The sequence below is a fragment of the Euprymna scolopes genome, chromosome 27, assembly GCF_053919585.1.
Source record: "Euprymna scolopes isolate OS-2025 chromosome 27, ASM5391958v1, whole genome shotgun sequence".
Lineage (NCBI taxonomy): Eukaryota > Metazoa > Mollusca > Cephalopoda > Sepiida > Sepiolidae > Euprymna > Euprymna scolopes.
This window is the reverse complement of record NC_136508.1, coordinates 113,832,603-113,850,498: the sequence shown is the minus strand read 5'-3', so window position 1 is coordinate 113,850,498 and position 17,896 is coordinate 113,832,603.

Sequence of the window (17,896 nt, the reverse complement as noted above, 5' to 3'; positions counted from 1 at the left end):
CTACCCACCACTGCTTGGGAGCAACTTGAGGCAAGGACCCTACATCCGGGCGAAACGGTCGATGTATACTTGGCAGAACTGACCAAGTTAACAGTCTTGTTTGGTGGACTGCCTGAGCGGGCCTTAGCATGCAAATTCCTAGCAGGACTCCCGACAGAAGCAAAGCGACTATTACGAGCCAGCTCAAGTGCAGATTCGTTGCCCCTTAATGACCTAGTGGATCGGGCCAGGACTGTAATGAAGAATTATTCCAAGATGAGGGAACCGGTAATTACTGCTGCCTGGTCCACGCCGAATGATAAGAAACCGTATCAGGGACCCGGTCCACGTGGCGGAATCATATGCTAGAAATACAATGGACAGGGCCATATTGCAAGGAACTGCCGGCAGCAACCAACGGCCGTTCGCTGCTACCGGTGTAAGGAAGCCGGCCATATAGCTCAAGACTGTCCGGGAAACGGAACCGGGGACAAGGTGTCAGCGTCAACCTCTTCCCCACGCAGAAATTAAATGAGACGCTGCCGATCGTTTCGATATATGTCAACGAAACACTGCGCTCAGCACTCCTCGACTCTGGGTGCTCCCGCACTATCATATGTGCAGATCTCTGCCACACTTGGAGAAAGAAGAACGTCCGAGTGACTACCATCAGTGGAGAGACACGCACATGTTGCGGGGTGGGCAGCGTAAACATTCGGATGAAAAATGGAATCTCCACTAACCTAGAGGCGCTGGTAGTACCAGAAAACCCCCTGAGTTTTGACCTGCTCCTAGGATATGATGCCATCAGAGCTCTTGGTGGCGTCTACATAATGGCGACGGGGGCGGTACATTTTCAGGAGAAACCCCCAGTGGGTGCTGCACTAAAGATCGACCAACCAGACTTCAGCGTCAAATTTGACGAGCAAAAGAGGGCCTGGACTGCCTCATGGAAGTGGTCGTAAGATCGAGAACTGGCCAAACTGCAAAATGGCATAACGGAATACCATGTGCCCGACCACATGAGGCGCGCGTACGAAGAAGAACTTTGCAGATGGATCGAGGATGGCTGGTTGATTCCCTACCTCTACAAAAAACTTGGACCCCCCAAGGGTCTGATCCCATTAATGGCAGTTGCTCAACAGAACAAAGCAAAAGTCAGGCCGGTGATGGATTACTGAGAACTGAACTCATATGTTGATGCATTCACAGGCGAGGCCAACGTGTGTGCTAGCAAACTGCGAGAATGGCGCCAGCTGGGTTCTAATGTGTCCCTGTTGGACCTTAGAAGGGCATATCTGCAGGTCCGGGTTAGCGAGACACTGTGGCCGTTTCAGACGGTAGTGTTTTCCGGTAGGAGGTATTGCCTCACGCGACTGGGCTTTGGGCTGAACGCTGCGCCCCAAATCATGAAAATGATCGTCAATGCTGTATTGTCACAGGATAAGACCGTAAAAGAGGGGACATCAGCATACCTTGACGACATATACGTGAATGAAGACGTTGTGCCATCATCACGCGTGAGGGCTAAGCTTGCCGAACTTGGACTGATTTGTAAGGATCCAGAACGTTTGGAGGATGGCGCTCGTGTTTTGGGGTTGAGCGTTCAACAGGAGCGAGAGACCTTGAGGTGGGGGCGCGGAACTGCAGTCCCCGAAGTGCCCCATATCCTCATGAGGCGGGCCATATTTTCCCTGTGTGGAAAACTGGTAGGACACTTGCCAGTATGTGGATGGACCCTGGTCGCAACAGCCAGCATGAAGAGGGGGCGAGTGCAGTTACCAAAGGCTGGGATGACGAGACGGTGGACAATCTGTTGCTTCGCATGGTAAAAGAAACCATCACAAGAGTCAAGCAGGAGGACCCCGCTAAAGGAGATTGGTGCGTCCAGGGAGACAGACTAAATGAGTGGGTGGATGCGAGCTCCCTCGCGATCGGGGCACTATTGGAGATGAACGGGTCTGTGATTGAGGATGCCTGCTGGTTGCGACCACTGGATGATGCCGCTCACATCAACCTAGCGGAGTTGGATGCGGCGATAAAGGGAGTAAATATGGCACTCCAGTGGAAGGTTAAAGAATTATGCTTACACACAGATTCACTGTGCATGTACCACTGGATAGTTGACACACTAACAGGCAAAGCAAGAGTGCGTAGCAAGGCGGCTACCGAAATGCTAATCAGACGAAGGTTGGAGACACTAAGAAAGTTGGTGGAAGAGTACAACCTATCGGTGAACGCGGTGCTTGTCGCTTCCACCCGCAATCTTGCAGATGAACTCACCCGTGTGCCCCAGAGGTGGTTCGACGCAATGAAGAAAGAAGCCGAACCAGGATCGTTATGTGCTGCCTCTATTGAGGAGATGGATGAAATCAAGAGGGTACACCACGACACTCGACACCCCGGTGTGAGACGGACATATTATTTCACACACTTAACCAACCCGTCAGTGTCAAAAACAGTAGAATCAGTGGTCAAGGAATGCCAAATATGCCAGTCAATCGACCTGGTTCCCAGAAAGGTCGGCTGGAAGTCGACGGGACTTGGAGCCGGCTGGGCATGGACATAACCCACTATGGTGGTCAGCACTTCCTCACACTAATCGATTGCGGACCGACGAGGTTTGCGATCTGGCGACTGTTAACAGGACAGGACTCGGCTAGTGTCATCCGCCAATTAAAGTCTATATTTTACGAGCGGGGGCCACCCAAAGAGATTCTCACGGACAACGATACAGCCTTTTGCAGCAGGGAATTAAGGCGTTTCATGGACGAGTGGGGGACCCGGCTTAGACACAGGTGTGCGTATGTGCCGAGTGGCAACGGTATAACAGAGCGGTGCCACCGAAGTGTGAAACGGATAGCAGCAAGGAAGCAATGCACGATTGCGGAGGCAGTATATAGGCACAATACAACGCCAAAGGATGATGCGACTGCTGAAAGTGCACCTGCTGATGCGATACATCGCTATCGAGTGTGTGTTAAGGGCATTGACGCCTGCCCGCCTAATCAGAAGAAGACGCAAGGACGGTACAAGTCAGGGGACACCGTCTGGGTAAGGCCTCCCAATAACCGATGCACGACCAGGTTCAGACAGGGACGGATCACCGGCATAATCGGTGAGCAGGCTGTGCTGGTTGATGGTGTCCCACACCATGTAAGGGATGTCCGGCCCGCCCTTGATATAAACCAAATGGTGAACAGTGAAAGTAATGAATCATCCAGTGATGAAATGTGGATCCGGCCTATGGCTGAGAACCTCAGCATGGATGGTGATAGCTCCAGCACCACTTCTGAGAGCTTGGATGAAGATAGAAGATGAAGCACAGCCGGATGGTAGGACTGTGGACACTGACCCAGGTAGCTCGGAGGAAGATGAAGTGCAGCCGGATGGTAGGACTGTGGACACTGACCCGGGTGGCACTGGTGGAGATGAAGAAGCCCAGTTAATCCCCCTCCGTAGGAGCGCCTGCATCAAACGACCGCGGTCGCAATGCCGCATGTGTGATCTTGAGACCAGGGGGGTATAGAGTCGAAGAAAATGAAGGGAGGAAGCGCCCACGTGTCTGCGCGTCATGCCTTACCTTGGAACGCTCCTACGGTGTGCATACGTGCATGGCCGAAACCCAGGAGAAATTCTAAAATGGCGCCGTCCTCATCTTGTAGATTGTGCGATCATCACTGGGCCCCACGTGACCGTTCTTTGGCTGCTGATTGGCCGAGGACGAACGCCGGAAGGATAAAGGGAGTGTGTTTGGAACATGGGGGTGTCTTTTCTAGGATCGACGTCAGTGTGATCGTGTCGGTGAACTGCTGCAGCTTTAAGAGTACTTTAGTGTGTGTGTGATTTTTTGGGACTTGCTCGTCTGCTGACTTTACAGGACTTTCTTTTCTTCTGATTCTACAGGACCTGCCCTTCTGCAGAACTTGGAACAAAACTTCAAGCCTCTTCTTTCTTTTCACACGTAGTCGCCTAAAAAGGTAGAATCCGACTTACTTGTGAAACGGCTTTATCATCTCTATTTATCTCGTTATCTACTGAATATTTTTAATGAAACTTATATGAAATATGTTCCTTATTAAATTGTAAAGATTTTCTATTCTGAAAGAAGTTAAGAAAATTAATCTAAAACCATTTTTTAAAAGTTTTTATTAAAAAAATCAGATTTTCTCATTATTCATACATGTATGACAAAGAGGGAGTTGCAAAAAAACAGTTGTGGTGTGAGGAGAAATACAAACTGAAACAGAGAATATTCAGACCTGTAATAATACAAAGAGGTGGTTGCAAAAATGAGTTGTGGTGTGAGGAGAAATACAAACTGAAATAGAGAGTAGGAGAGGTTTTATAAATACATGCAAACCCACATTCATTTTTTTTAAATCCAAATTAATAAATTAAATAAAATATAATCTTAAAAAGATACGATAAAAGTTAGAAAAGCATTCCATCCAAGGCATGAAAATTGTTAAACAAAATGTTTTTTACTATAGGCTTTAAAAAATAAAGGTACAAAATTCAATTTGAAATTTATTTATCTTCAAAGTGCACTTTTATACATTTTACAAAGTAAGGTATTAAAGTTTTATACCTTACTGAAACTGTAATTTTAGTCTCCCCATAATTAATAATAATGTTATTATTTAGAAAACCGTTCTTAACATGTGAAATTGGATCCGTATTAATTTATACTTTCAGCCAAGATGTCCATAAAGAAGGAAATACCTAAAAATTGGCCAAAAGCAAAAGACAAATGGATTAACTTATTTGCGTTTATTTTGAAAACAAACATAGTAACGAGTCTTACGTTAAAATAAGAAAACAATAACTGAGCTGAGAACGTCATCTTGTTAAAATCGAAAATAAAACAACATACTTATATCCATCCAATAAATATCATGGTGATACGTTTTGTTATGACAAATGGTATTTTATTGTATATTTTGGTATTTAATTGTTAGATGAAAGTACAGTATTGTTAACAAAATATAGGCTCTAGTCCCCTTCAGGAGAAAAAAATGGTAAAGAGCAAAAACATTTACGATTACATGTCTTGTTGACCATTAAATGGCCATGAAGTGGGTGCTCATTTTACATTAAATTTATATAGGAAAGTGATCCCAACTCAAAAATTTTAAAACGCAAATAGTTAGATGTTTAATTGCATCTTTGCGGATTGGAAGTGTAATGGCAAAAAAGTAGATTTTAGATGAATTTTTAGCAAATTAACTAACTTATAAATTAACTAATTAATTGCTGGATAAGATTGTAAAATTTTACAAATATTTATTTAAATTAACTGTACTGGATAAGATTGTAAATATTTATAAATATTTATTCTAGTAAACTTTTAGAAAAAGCGTAAACTCCAAAAGATTTTATTGAGCTGAAAAAGAATCTGAAAACCATATCTATAGCAAATTAATAGTTTTGGAGATATTTTTCTAAAGGATTAGTTTCTTTGTAAAATCAGCTATAATGGCGTAAGATGGATGACTGTGCATGTGCACAGATCGAAATATAATTCATGTTTTTCCGATACATCATTAAAATGACTTATTTTTGTTTTTTGGAGTTGTTTTTGCTTATGATTTTTTAGTATTTATTTTTTTTTTGCTGTTTTTAATTTATTTTTAATTAAAAAAAATTCTGTTTTGTATTTAGTTTTTTACTATTTTTTTCTAATTTTTGTAATTATTTTTTATAATTTTAAAAAATCAATTTTTAAAATATTTTTATGATTTTTTTGTATTTATTTTTATTTTTACATCGTGTAAACGACTTACTTTTGGTTTATAGTTTGTATAATGTTTTATAATTATTTTCTAGTATTTTTTACATCATTTTTGTATTTATTTTTTTTTAATAATTTTTGTAAAAATGACTTATTTTTGTGTTTTGTGTATTTTTTTATATTTCTTGTATTCATTATTATTTTTCCAATTTTTATAGATGAATTCTTGGTAAGAACCGAAATGACGTAAAATAAAAGGGAGGTGAGGGTGTTTTGTAATTATTCTGTACTTTCATCTAACGATTTAAAGTGATTATGTCTGAACACTCTAAAACGTAACTGAAAAGAAACACTTTATTTTGAATTTAGATATTTCAATATAAAATATACCTTTCTTGTGGTCTCTTGGTCTTACCAACTTCCAGGACAAGAAATCGTTTAGTCTAGTGGAGTATCCAACTTCGTATTGTTACTTGAGATAACATCATTTGGAAAAGATGAACCATTTCTCATAAAAGCCCGTGTTGGCTAACCATACCGAGATCTTATTAAGTAGCATCGTCCTGTTCTTACTTGTTGATCACTTTGGTGAGGGAAAGAGACGTGCAGGCTGAATTTAAAAAAATGGTGTAAACAGCCTCCTTTTCACCTTGATCTTTTATAAATGAGTATCTTGCTAGATACTGGCATACATAGTTTCTCTAATACCTGGTCGGTTACCCCACTCCTTAAGATCTCTGCAGAGTCCTTCAATGTTTTACATGTGGGACCTTACTGTCTTTTGGATCCCCCAAGTTTTCTGAATGATTCACGATATAGTGAATGTACCCCTGGCCCGTCACTATAATGGATTCTCTACATATGCATTTTTGGATGAGAGGGAGTAGAGTATTTTGTCTCTCATGTCCCTGACAGGCCCCATGAGTGGGATAGCAATTTTTTTTACCCCTCCTCTATCCTCCCAAAAATCCAAATTTGTGGCAGAGGTCGGCCTTTCTGGTTTTTACAGCATACCAGCAAAGGTTTTGTCTATTTCGACAACGATGTTTTAGCCACTGATAGAGTTCTGGTTCGCGAACCAGAAGTCTGTGACCTTGCTGCAAAAAGACCACCAGTCCACATATTGCAGTAGATATAGTCAAGCAATCAGTTACTTTCTCATAGTCCCACCATTTGCTCAACCAATGATTCATGAAGAGAATTATTTTCTATGGAGCCATATAGGAATTCTGCAAAAATGTGCCCTTATAGTCACTTGCATGGTGTTATCGGTGATGAAAGTACTGTTACAACGCCATTCACCCGTACATCCAAAAAGGTGCAGTCTTTATCAAACTGTATACACCTGGTAGCAGTTGGTATCGCACTGGGTCTTTGCAAAAACTCCAATGATATGACCGAATTTTTATAGAATATATAAATACTTTTGAAGTATTGTAGGAGCATTCATCACAGGCGGACATTATTTTAAAAGTAAAAAGAAAAAACTGAATTAATTAAGGCCACAAAAAGTTTATTTTAAGAGAAGTGAAATAAAAGAGAATCCAACGTTGTGCATAACAGTGACATCCAAATTGAAAGAATTAAAAAATGTGGATAGAAGTGAAATGCAAATTTGATTTTGCGAGTAAAATTGAAATGAAATATTATTTAATTTCGTGCGAATTGAAATAAACTTAACCTGGTGAGAAGTGAAAGAAATTAAAAGTTAAATTGAAATGAAATATTATTTAATTTCGTGCGAATTGAAATAAACTTAACCTGGTGAGAAGTGAAAGAAATTAAAAGTTAAATTGAAATGAAATATTATTTAATTTCGTGCGAATTGAAATAAACTTAACCTGGTGAGAAGTGAAAGAAATTAAAGTAAAATTGAAATGAAATATTATTTAATTTCGTGCGAATTGAAATAAACTTAACCTGGTGAGAAGTGAAAGAAATTAAAGTAAAATTGAAATGAAATATTATTTAATTTCGTGCGAATTGAAATAAACTTAACCTGGTGAGAAGTGAAAGAAATTAAAGTAAAATTGAAATGAAATATTATTTAATTTCGTGCGAATTGAAATAAACTTAACCTGGTGAGAAGTGAAAGAAATTAAAGTAAAATTGAAATGAAATATTATTTAATTTCATGCGAATTGAAATAAACTTAACCTGGTGAGAAGTGAAAGAAATTAAAGTAAAATTGAAATGAAATATTATTTAATTTCATGCGAATTGAAATAAACTTAACCTGGTGAGAAGTGAAAGAAATTAAAAGTTAATCCAAATGAAATCCAAATTGAAAGAATTAAAAAATTTGGATAGAAATGAAATCCAACTTTGATTTTGCGAGTAAAATTTAAATTAGAAGTTAATTCATTAATGTGTTCGCATAATCAGAGATAAATTGGGGTGGGGGTGATGAAATAATGGGTGTTCCTACGTTTTAAAGAGCTTCTTTCCTTTTTTTAATTAAATTGTTAAGTGAAAGAACAGAATAATTAAAAAAACTTTCCCAAATTTATGTGTTCTTTTTTATTCTGTCACGTTTTTATGATGTTTCTTTCTGCCTTTTTTATTAAATTGTTAGATGAAAGTACAGAAAAATTATATTTTATTAGTCCAAATAATTAAAAAAAATAAAATAATGCATCACAATTCATCATTTTATTTGTTTATGTAATTTCAGTTCGTCATGCTTTGTTTTACGTTAAAAAAATAAATAAAATATGAAAAATTATAAAAAATAATAAAATAATAAATATAAAAATTATAAACAAAATAAAAAAAAATCATTTACACGATGTATCGGAGAAGCGTGAACTATTTTTATTGCGGATTTTGGTCTGTGCGCATGCGCAGTCAGCCGACTTACGCCATTCTAGCTGATAATACAAATAAAATAATCCCTTAGAAAAATATTAATGCCTCCAAAACTATAAATTTGCGACAGATAGGATTTTCAGATTTTAACCACACTGAAATCTACAATAAATTTTGTTTTCTACTAGTTCGTGTTCGCTCTTTTTCTAAAATAATACCTTTATTTCTACATAAATATTTTTGTTAATGATCAATAAAGGGGAGCTCACTTTATCTAAACTTTAAGTGCTCGAAAATCTTAAATATTTATTATTCATCTTTTTTTAATTGATTATTTGTGGATGTTTTAAAGGATTTGAAGTGTAAATACCACAAAAAAAAGAGAAAGAAATTGGGGGATTTTTGGCTTCTTTTTTTTTTAGTTAATTAACTACGATGGGTTAGATTGTAAAAATTAACCAATATTTTTTCTACATTAATTTCTGCTAATTAGTAATGGTCAATAATTGGGGGTTCACTTTATGTAAACTTTACAAAAGGAAGCGATCGCCATTCTAAAATCCTAAACATTGGATAAAACATAAACAACCAAACGGGATTTTTTAGCTACATAAAATTGGATAAAACAAAAAATTCAAATGAAATTCTCTAGCGACATAATAGGTAAAATGTAGACAGCAATTCGACCAACTTCGAAAAAATTGTGTTTATGGTGGATTGGTGGACATTATAATTTTCTCAGAAATAACAAAAGTTTTATTAAAATAAATTTTTGAACAAAAAATCTAAATGTTACATTGAATAATATATTCTTAGATTTTTTAATCGGATATTTTTTATTCACGTTTGTAATAAAACCTGATCAAATAATGTATTAATTTTATATTAATTATCTTTTGAATTTATTTTTCATTAATTACATTTTGAATTAATTATCTTTTGAATTTATTTTTCATTAATTATCTTTTGAATTTATTTTTCATTAATTATCTTTTGAATTTATTTTTCATTAATTATCTTTTGAATTTATTTTTCATTAATTATCTTTTGAATTTATTTTTCATTAATTATCTTTTGAATTTATTTTTCATTAATTATCTTTTGAATTTATTTTTCATTAATTATCTTTTGAATTTATTTTTCATTAATTATCTTTTGAATTTATTTTTCATTAATTATCCTTTGAATTTATTTTTCATTGATTATCTTTTGAATTAATTTTTCATTAATTATCTTTTGAATTTATTTTTCATTAATTATCTTTTGAATTTATTTTTCATTAATTATCCTTTGAATTTATTTTTCATTGATTATCTTTTGAATTAATTTTTCATTGATTATCTTTTGAATTAATTTTTCATTGATTATCTTTTGAATTAATTTTTCATTGATTATCTTTTGAATTTATTTTTCATTGATTATCTTTTGAATTTATTTTTCATTGATTATCTTTTGAATTTATTTTTCATTGATTATCTTTTGAATTAATTTTTCATTGATTATCTTTTGAATTAATTTTTCATTAATTATCTTTTGAATTTATTTTTCATTTATTATCTTTTGAATTAATTTTTCATTAATTATCTTTTGTATTAATTTTTCATTAATTATCTTTTGTATTAATTTGGTAAATTTTCAGATTAGGTCCACCCCCAAAATTTTCGGCCATGCTGAATACGAAAATCGCCTTGAAATTTTGCAGAAATAATTAGTTATTGAGATATAAAAAGTTGTATTATGCATTGTATTCTTTGGCGACCATCTTTGTTACGTGCATAGATTTGTTTATGGCGCGCAACGCGCGTAAAAACGATGGCTGTCAAAGAATACAATGCACTATACAACTTTTTATATCTCGATAACTACTTATTTCTGCAAAGTTTCACTGCGATTTCCGTATTCAGCATAGTCGAACACCTTTAAAAGTCGTCATTTATAAGAAAATTGTGGAGGTGGACCTAATCTAAAAAAAAAATGCCTAAAAAATGAACTTAAATACCATTAATTTTTTTAAAGGAGTAAAAAATCTTACCTTGCATTTCAGGAATTCATTACGACAAATGACGGGAGGAATTCGTTTATTTTCTTTTGTATACAAAACAGAAAATTTGTTTTGTTTGTTAGGATTTTTTTAGTAAATTGATACAACTTTTGTTTTGTGTGTCCAATTCATTATTAAATAAAATATGAAAATATAAAAGAATTAAAATTAAAAGATGAAAAACACGATTTAAACGTGAAATTATTTAAAGAAAAAATCAAACAGAACAGAGAAAAGAAATCAACTTCTAACAAACAATGAATTTAGGTCACCATAATAACACGGTGTAATCATTATTTCGTTCCTCGTGTAAAAACAAATGTCCGTTCATTAGTGTGTCCGTTAATTTTCCTATCAAGTTTAGATTATATTTGTCAATGCTTGTTACGGATTTCTTTTGGTAAATTTCTCTTTTTGTGTGTCCAATTCAATAAAAATAAAATGTATGAAAATATGAAAAATGAGGTTTATTTTTGTAAAACTGAACATTCCATTATTATTTGAATAAATCTAACTACATTCAAGATGAGAACTGTAGTTCGAATAAATCCTCACATAAAAAAAAATGCAGAACTGAATATTACACATGAACAACTCAAATAAAAGAAATTGCGAAACGGCGAAATCTACAATTCAAGTAATGCATTAGTTAAGTGTGTGAATTTGTTTTCCTATCATGTTTTTAATGATTAATAGGTACTTGTACAGTTTAATCAAGACAATAAAAAAAAAGGATTAAAATATCGAAAAATGTTTGAATTGTACCTGCGCTATGGAATGAAGTTCTCCGAAAAAAGAATTCATTAAATTTCATCAAGTAGTTTTTGTTTTACATCGAAAAAACAATTTGTTATGATACCGAGCAAAAGGTTCGATTTTTAGAAAGAAAAGCTAGTATTAAAGATGTGGAGGGAGTGTCAGCGCTTTAAATTGAGTTAAGTCCCCGTGGCGTGTTCTAAAATCCAAACAAGCATTTAAAAAAATTCCAAGATGCCTGCCTTCAACCTGCTTTCATAAAAACGTGTTTTTACGCTGTAAAAAAAAATAAATAAATAAATAAATAAATAAAAAAACTCGACCAAATTAAGTCAATTTTTTTTTCCGGAGATCTGTTCCAAACGGATACGTATAATATAACCTTTTTTCGATATTTTCATTTTTTAATGTATTGATTAAATTGTACAAGTACCAATTAATAAATCATAAACAGATAAGTATTAAGACGAATTAAACAAAGACACGTTTGTTGAGCAAAATATCACTTTTATTTTTTGAGACAGAACATTTCACATAAACAACATAAAGAAGGAAATACAAAATGATCAAGTAACCGTTTCGATAGCAGTGTTAGACACCGATCTTATGAATGCGTAAAAAAATTGAACAATTCGACCTCCTGCCTTTGCAAGCTTATAACTACTTGAAAAATATCATTCAACCCCTATTGTTTTTTCAATTAAAGGGGCAAAGATTAAATTTTAAAAAATAACAGGTTTAATAGCGAATTATGCAATATTTGCTTTTTTAACTCGGTTTTCTTTTAAAAAGATTTGAAGAAAATCAACGAAATTTTATTTACTTCGATTATAAAAAATTGACATAAGTTCAAAAAAATCACTTACCTATAGAAAATACTATTAAATGTGTAGTTCAATTCTTCGTTGTTCAGAATTTATCCATATTTATATTTTAAATTCATGTATTTTTTAAATAAAATAATTTTTTATACGACTAATGAAAAAAGCGCTATTTTTTTTTTACAAGGTGGTAACCAATTATCAAGACCTGGAAGCAACTCGGCGGTAAGGGTTATTGTAAGTACAGTACGTTAGTGTGGAGATTTAAATAAGTGTCTACTTAAGGGGGCGGTTCATCAGGATTTTGTTTATGTTGGACTTGAAGACATCCAGGTTGTAGTCAGGTGGGAAGTAGGCAGACGAAACAGAGTTCCACAGGTGTGCAGTTCTAAGAAAGAAGCTTTGTTCATGGAATCTACGCATTGATTTAGGCATAGATAAAGAGTGGGGGAAGTTTTTGACAGTGGTTTCAGCTAGACGAGTGTTTTTTGTAAAAGATTGGCGGGGGGGGCAGAGATTGGAGTTCAGAAAAGCACCTGCCATGGAAATAACGATAAAACAAAGACAGGTTGCAATGTGTCTTCTGTGGGAGAGAAGTTGCAGGGAAGAGAAAAGGGCATCCTCCACTAAGCCACAAAGTCTATTTTGTACTCTGTCAAGGCAGGATAGGCTGTTTTTTAGTAGCCCCTGTCCAGATATTGCAGCAGTATTCCATCCTTGGACGTACTTGGCTTTTATATAGATAGAGAATTGCATCAGTAGTGAGATATCTTCTGGAGCAGTAGAAGGAACCCACCATTTTTCCAGCGACCTTGGCAACAGACTTAATGTACGTGTTCCATTTCAGATCAGGAGTGAAGGTCAAACCCAGAAGCTTGTCAAAACATGGGGCTTCTCCTAGACGAGAGCCATCCATTTCAATTGATGCCAGATAGGGATCAGAGCGTTGATGATGTAAAGATAGGAGTTTGGTTTTAGATGCATTAAAGATAACCAGCCTCGTCTTCCCCCACTGAACCATGCGCTCGAGATCAGAGGAGAGAGAATCAGAGAGAGCTTTGTCATTTAAAGCCTTTTATGTGTTGCTGTAGATGGTCGTGTCATCAGCATAGATGTCAACGAATGATTTAAGTATGTGTTTAGGGAGATCATTGATGTAGATCAGGAAGAGGGTTGGGCCCAGGATTGACCCTTGAGGGACTCCAGCATTAATACTGCAGACCTCTGATTTTTGTCCATCAACAACTACTCTTATTAGCCTATCAGAGAGAAATTATTTAATGATAGGGAGAACATCTCCAGTTATACCATAGATGGAGATCTTGTGAAGTAGGCCTTTATGCCATATCTTGTCGAAGGCCTTTGATATGTCAAGAACAATTGTCCTAGAAAGGAAGCCTTTGTCAAGAGATTCACTAATCCTATAAGATATAACCATTAGCTCATCTGCGGTAGATCTTACAGAATGGAAACCATATTGCGTGCCACTAAGAAGGTTATTTCTGCTGGGGTGGTTGACTATTTCTCTATTTTATATGGATTCCAGCAACTTACTCGTGACACACAGGAGACTTATTGGTCTGTACTGAGAGGGAGAGGACTTATCACCTGAGTTCTTAAATACAGGGCATACCAATGAGGTTTTCCAGGACGTTGGAAAGCACTTCTCTTTAGGGCAAAGCTTAAACAGTTTCGTAAGTATGGGAGCAAGTTCTGGTTGATGCTTTTTTAACACTATAATTTGGATGCCGTCAGGGCCAGTTGCTTTACTGGAATCAAGGTTCTTGATAAGCTTGGCGACCTCATGCACAAATATTTGTATGTTACCTAGCGTGTTCTGTGTTATAGGAGGAAATATGGGGAATTGATGGCCTTTGTCGCATAGGGTAGAATTAGTTGCAACGTTCTTTGCAAATAGTTTGGCCTTGTCTGAAGCTGACGAGATGACCTCTGGTCCATTGATAATGGTTGGGATAGAACGCACACTTTTGTTCAGGATCCTATTTGTTATTTGCTCAGGGGATGTTGAGAAAAAGGTCTAGGAGGCTTGCACATTGACCTCTAGTATCGGGCACATGGGTGGGCTCGCGAACAATCTGAGTGAGGTCATAAGCAATGGCAATGCCATGACAAAACCTCCCCTCATCGTCCGTCTTATTTGAGTGGGTCAGCCATTCCACGGTGTGGACGTTGAAGTCACCACAGATGTGGATGTTAGCCGAGGGATGTGCAGACAGGATGTGGTCTATTTTCTCAGATATGCTCTTAAAGATAGTAACTCTGCGGTTATGGGGCCGATAGAGGGCAAATATAATGCAGTGGTGTAAGCAAGTGCAACCCGGAAGCACATATAAGGTAAATTGGAATCCTCTCTTGAGATATTCCATGCCACATGGGAAATCATCTTTAATGTAGGCACATATTCCATGCTATGGTGATCTTGGGGGTCAGATTTAGATGTTAAGTTAGAGTATCTGTTAATTAAGAAGTCATCTAGGAAAGTTGTCGGCCCTATTCCAGTTTCGCTTATAAAGAATATTCCGGTTTCGTCTCCTGTAATTTGGTTTCAACCTCTGAAAGGTTGGAACGTAGACCCCTGATGTTGGAGAAGGAGACATGGTAGTAGGGGGCTATGTTGGAAGATGGGGTTATAGGTTTATTCGAGTTTTTTTTTTCTGGAGATGTTCCATGTTGAGGTTTTGGGATTTGTGGAATAGGTCGGCATGCTTCATACAGCAAAGTAGAGAGGGAAAGTAAGAGAGAAAAAGACAGGAAATTTTTTTCTAGCACATGAACAGGTAAAGCCGTAACAATTACCTACTAGTATGGCATCGAGAGGCCCCACCAGAGACTACTGCATGGTCCAGAATCCATTCACCAAATGGCAATACAGCAGCCCCAGTACTTTGGGCCTGCTGATAGGACAGCCTCCTTAGTGGTTAATCCAAGGTTCGGGTCCCTGACTATCAGGCGGATAACGTCAGCCCAGACGAAACGTTTACCTCCAGCACCCTTACTAGTGACATGTCCACAAGGATAGACATAGCGACAGAAAAATTTCCGACATCTCAGACTACTGTTCACCAAGCACTACCGACCTTTAAAGCAGATTTTTCTTCACCCTTTGTCAGAAAATTCACTCATTTGAATGAGGACTGAGGGACAAAAAAGGAGAAGCGAGAGTTACTGGAGCTGCCGATTACACATCCACTGTATTATCTACTCGCCATGGTGTCCTGGGAAAGAATGTTTTGATTGGGGCGTTATGCACAGGAACCGTTTGTTTCAGCAGTATAGTTGTCCGTCTCTTGCCTCCTCTTTTATGACCTACCAGTCGGACTACTGCTTCCCTCCACTATCTTATGTTAGGATCGGATGAACTGACCATTGTCACCGATGTTGGAGCCTTTCATGGTGTCTGACTATTCTTTTTACTTTTCTCAACACTTCATCAGTTGAGTATGAATGGGAATGCTTAATTGTTAATCTTTGTGCTATGCTGGTGCTTAGTCCTTTGGTTTTTGTGTTGCATAGGTACAACAGCCCTAGGAATGGATCTTCTCCGAATGCTTTGCACTTGAAGAGGAGGCGTTTGTTAATTTTACTCTTGCTTCGGCCGCACCATTTGCTTGGCTATTGCCGGGTGATACTGTTCCGTGTTTGAACAGCCATTCCTTGAATTTTTTCAGAAAGTTTATGATGAGAATTGAGAATTACCATTGAAGGTCAATACCTTTGAAATTCTATGGCGTGCAAACTGCGCTTTTATATATTCAATCAAAGCTTCTAATGTGAGTGTATCCAGTTTGTTAATTGCGAAGAAATCGTTATGTCTATCCATTCTGCTGTTCCCTCGCCATGATAGGAGGTCCGCAGCTACTTGTTGCCAAGGTCTTACCGGGACAGGTGCTATTTGGGCTTATGCTGGCTGGTGATATTCATAGGTTGCGCCGGTACCACAGACTGCAATGTATTGTCTAATCTCTTTGCAGACGCGTGTTTATGTCTAGGTGGCCGGCATGTGCCTTTTGCTTCATTTCGGTCCGTACAGCATTCAGTATGACTATGCTCTGTCCATGTTGTACAGTGAGTTCATCTTTGTAACTGAAGAACAACTTGATCGAATTGATCAGGCATTCCTTATCGCCTGGTCACTCTTTAGCGATTACTTCTGCCAATATTCTCATATTGAAGTCTTTAATTGTCTTTTGATGCATCTCTGCGAGCTTATGGTTTCATTGATGTTACTTCTTTCAATCCTGGCTTGTTTGTTGGTGCTCGTGACAGCGTATCTGCCAATGGTATATCTTACCCTGGCTTATATTAGACTGTGTATTTCTATTGCTGGGACACTTGCAGGAGGTTCTGTAGCTGTTTTGGTGAATTTGATAGCGACATTTTGCAGATTGAGATGAGGTCAGTCAAAACTGCCACTTCCCTTCCTTTTTAATTTGTGCATATCTTTGTTTGGCATGTTCGAGCTCGACTCGCAACTGCAACTGGTTTGCCAACCTTTGTTAATGCTTCTCGTAACGCATACTCGCATGCATCGTTTTCGAGAATAAGGTCATTGTAGGGGTCGTAGTACATAAGAAAATGTGAGTATATGATTGCTTCTTTAAGAAGAATTCATATTGCATAGTTCTCTTGTATAAGTGGTGTTTTGAACTCGTAAGGATCCCGGAATAATCATTTAACTCACATATGAGAGAAATATAGACGTTTTCCTAAAATATCTTGTAAAGAATACGACAGAAGACTAAAGTCAGTTTACTTGAATCACATAGAGACAAGTCTTATGATGAATATATCGATCCAAAGTGCGTTATAATTGCAACAAACGATTTTCCAATGCTATCGAGCAATGGTTAAATACTGTCTGAACTACTCTGGATTTTGGCAAGGGTTTCACTAATTGCATGTCATGATGACACAGGTCTTGATAAACAGATTCGTTCGCAGAAATTAAATCATAGAAAATGTGACATGTAAGATCAAATCACAAAGCGAAATTTAAATGATGAATGTTGACAAGTTTTGTTGGACTGAGGAAAAACAAGTTCCGAACCAGTCTGTCTGTTGAGTCTGTGCAATAGATGCAGCCAATAATAGAAGTTTGTCAACGAGAGAGGAAGACATCGGTTTATGCAAGTCTGTCGTACAGCAGGTGGCCAATAATGCAGAACCAAACCTTTGATAATCACTAATCAGTTTTATTTGAATAGCAACGGTGATGGCGTATCTGTGGTTTATTTGAATAGCAACGGTGATGACGTATCTGTGGTTTATTTGAATAGCAACGGTGATGAGGTATTTGTGGTTTATTTGAATAGCAACGGTGATGACGTATCTGTGGTTTATCTGCAAAAACATAATGAAGAGCTTATCTGTGTTGCACCATAAGAAAAGAAAAACAAGATGGCCGACTTATTTATGTGCTTGGAAAATGAAGTGCATGATGGGAATGGCATTTTTTGTTTGTTTCGTTTTGTGAAGTAGGGTATAAAAAATAGGTGAGCATGTCTTGGAAACTATTCTTCTGTTAAGGACGAGCTATTTCGGCATAACCCTTGGATAAACATGTCTGACTGGAGGTTAAATGGCCAAATGTCGAGGCCCTTTATTGGAGATAGAACCTGGTAATATTGCGAGAACAGTTAAACGTGGTAGCACAGCTCCAAAAGATTAAAGATTATACTTAGAATGGGGAGTCCTCAAACCTTACCAGCAAATGCGGGAAGAAGGCAAAGGAGACCT